Below are 3,286 nucleotides of genomic sequence, written 5' to 3' on the forward strand. Positions count from 1 at the left end.
TCAGCAAGAGGCCCAGCAATCACTTCCCTAGCTTCCCACAGATTTCTAGGGTACACCTGATCTGATCCGGAGGATTTATCAACCTTTATGCATTTTAAGACATCCAGCATTTCCTCCTCTGTGATACAGACATTTTTCAAGATGTCACCATCTATTTCCCACAGTCTATATCTTCCATATCCTTCTCCACAGTAAATACTGATGCAAAATACTCGTTTGGTGGTGTTATGGCACGGGGCAAACTCTGATAACAGTGTCTCGCCAACATAGGTGACCCTGTTGGTCTTTAAGGATCCCTACTCTCTCCCTACTCACCAGAATTGGAGGTGTGGTGGACAGCGAAGAAAATTACCTCAGATTACAATGGGATCTTGACCAGATCCCGTTATAATATGAAGGGGGGGTGGGGGGAAGAGTGTCTCAGTGGTAGGACCTCAATGCTGGGAGAGTATCTCGTGCTGGGGGAGAGTGTCTCAGTGCTGGGGGGAAGAGTGTCTCAGTGCTGGGGGAGAGTGTCTCAGTGCTGGGGGAGAGTGCCTCAGTGCTGGGGGGAGAGTGTCTCAGTGCTGGGGGGGGGAGTGTCTCAGTGCTGGGGGAGAGTGTCTCAGTGCTGGGGGAGAGTGCCTCAGTGCTGGGGGAGAGTGCCTCAGTGCTGGGGGGGGGGAGTGTCTCAGTGCTGGGGGGGGGAGTGTCTCAGTGCTGGGGGGGAGTGTCTCAGTGCTGGGGGGGGAGTGTCTCAGTGCTGGGGGGGAGAGTGTCTCAGTGCTGGGGGGAGAGTGTCTCAGTGCTGGGGGGAGAGTGTCTCAGTGCTGGGGGGGAGTGTCTCAGTGCTGGGGGAGTGTCTCAGTGCTGGAGGGAGAGTGTCTCAGTGCTGGGGGGGAGTGTCTCAGTGCTGGGGGGAGAGTGTCTCAGTGCTGGGGGGGAGTGTCTCAGTGCTGGGGGGGAGAGTGTCTCAGTGTTGGGGGAGTGTCTCAGTGCTGGGGGAGAGTGTCTCAGTGCTGGGGGAGTGTGTCTCAGTGCTGTGGGGGAGAGTGTCGCAGTGCTGGAGGAGTGAGTCAGTGCAGGGGGAGAGTGTCTCAGTGCTGGGGGGGAGAGTGTCTCAGTGCTGGGGGGGAGTGTCTCAGTGCTGGGGGGGGGGAGTGTCTGCGTGTTGGGTTAGTGTCTCAGTGCTGCGGGGAGAAGTGTCTCAGTGCTGGGGGGGAGTGTCTCAGTGCTGGGGGGGAGAGTGTCTCAGTGGTGGGGGGAGAGTGTCTCAGTGCTGGGGGGAGGGTGTCTCAGTGCTGGGGGAGAGTGTCTCAGTGCTGGAGGGGGAGTGTCTCAGTGCTGGGGGAGGGGAGTGTCTCAGTGCTGGGGGGGAGTGTCTCAGTGCTGGGGGGGGAGTGTCTCAGTGCTGGGGGAGGGGAGTGTCTCAGTGCTGGGGGGGAGTGTCAGTGCTGGGGGAGAGTGTCTCAGTGCTGGGGGGAGTGTCTCAGTGCTGGGGGGGGAAGTGCCTCAGTGCTGGGGGGGAGTGTCTCAGTGCTGGGGGAGAGTGTCTCAGTGCTGGGGGGGAGTGTCTCAGTGCTGGGGGAGGTGAGTGTCTCAGTGCTGGGGGGGAGTGTCTCAGTGCTGGGGGGGAGTGTCTCAGTGCTGGGGGGAGAGTGTCTCAGTGCTGGGGGGGGAGTGTCTCAGTGCTGGGGGGGAGTGTCTCAGTGCTGGGGGGAGAGTGTCTCAGTGCTGGGGGGGGAGTGTCTCAGTGCTGGGGGGGAGTGTCTCAGTGTTGGGGGGGAGTGTCTCAGTGCTGGGGGGGAGTGTCTCAGTGCTGGGGTGGAGTGTCTCAGTGCTGGGGGGAGAGTGTCTCAGTGCTGGGGGGAGAGTGTCTCAGTGCTGGGGGGGAGTGTCTCAGTGCTGGGGGGAGAGTGTCTCAGTGCTGGGGGGGGAGTGTCTCAGTGCTGGGGGGGAGTGTCTCAGTGTTGGGGGGGAGTGTCTCAGTGCTGGGGGGGAGTGTCTCAGTGCTGGGGTGGAGTGTCTCAGTGCTGGGGGGAGAGTGTCTCAGTGCTGGGGGGAGAGTGTCTCAGTGCTGGGGGAGTGTCTCAGTGCTGGGGGGGGAGTGTCTCAGTGCTGGGGGGGAGTGTCTCAGTGCTGGGGGGAGAGTATCTCAGTGCTGGGGGAGTGTCTCAGTGCTGGGGGGGGAGTGTCTCAGTGCTGGGGGAGTGTCTCAGTGCTGGGGGGAGAGTGTCTCAGTGCTGGGGGAGTGTCTCAGTGCTGGGGGGGGAGTGTCTCAGTGCTGGGGGGGGAGTGTCTCAGTGCTGGGGGGAGAGTGTCTCAGTGCTGGGGGAGTGTCTCAGTGCTGGGGGGGGGAGTGTCTCAGTGCTGGGGGGGAGTGTCTCAGTGCTGGGGGGAGAGTATCTCAGTGCTGGGGGGGGGAGTGTCTCAGTGCTGGGGGAGAGTGTCTCATGCTGGGGGGGGAGTGTCTCAGTGATGGGGGAGAGTGTCTCAGTGCTGGGGGGGGAGTGTCTCAGTGCTGGGGGAGAGTGTCACAGTGCTGGGGGGGGGGGGAGTGTCTCAGTGCTGGGGGGGAGTGTCTCAGTGCTGGGGGGAGAGTGTCTCAGTGCTGGGGGGGAGAGTGTCTCAGTGCTGGGGGAGAGTGTCTCAGTGCTGGGGGGGAGAGTGTCTCAGTGCTGGGGGGGAGTGTCTCAGTGCTGGGGGGGAGTGTCTCAGTGCTGGGGGGGAGTGTCTCAGTGCTGGGGGGGGAGTGTCTCAGTGCTTGGGGGAGAGTGTCTCAGTGCTGGGGGAGTGTCTCAGTGCTGGGGGAGAGTGTCTCAGTGCTGGGGGAGTGTCTCAGTGCTGGGGGGGGGAGTGTCTCAGTGCTGGGGGGGAGTGTCTCAGTGCTGGGGGAGTGTCTCAGTGCTGGGGGAGAGTGTCTCAGTGCTGGGGGGGAGAGTGTCTCAGTGCTGGGGGAGTGTCTCAGTGCTGGGGGAGTGTCTCAGTGCTGGGGGAGAGTGTCTCAGTGCTGGGGGGGGGGGGGAGTGTCTCAGTGCTGGGGGGGGAGTGTCTCAGTGCTGGGGGGAGTGTCTCAGTGCTGGGGGGGAGAGTGTCTCAGTGCTGGGGGGGAGTGTCTCAGTGCTGGGGGGGAGTGTCTCAGTGCTGGGGGGGGAGTGTCTCAGTTCTGGGGGGGAGAGTGTCTCAGTGTTGGGGGGGAAGTGTCTCAGTGCTGGGGGGGGGGGTTGAGTGTCTCAGTGCTGGGGGGGGAGTGTCTCAGTGTTGGGGGAGAGTGTCTCAGTGCTGGGGGGGGAGTGTCTCAGTGCTG

This window comes from Chiloscyllium plagiosum, unplaced genomic scaffold (genome assembly GCF_037043375.1).
Source record: "Chiloscyllium plagiosum isolate Xiang-an unplaced genomic scaffold, Cpla_swu_hap1 HiC_scaffold_27, whole genome shotgun sequence".
Lineage (NCBI taxonomy): Eukaryota > Metazoa > Chordata > Chondrichthyes > Orectolobiformes > Hemiscylliidae > Chiloscyllium > Chiloscyllium plagiosum.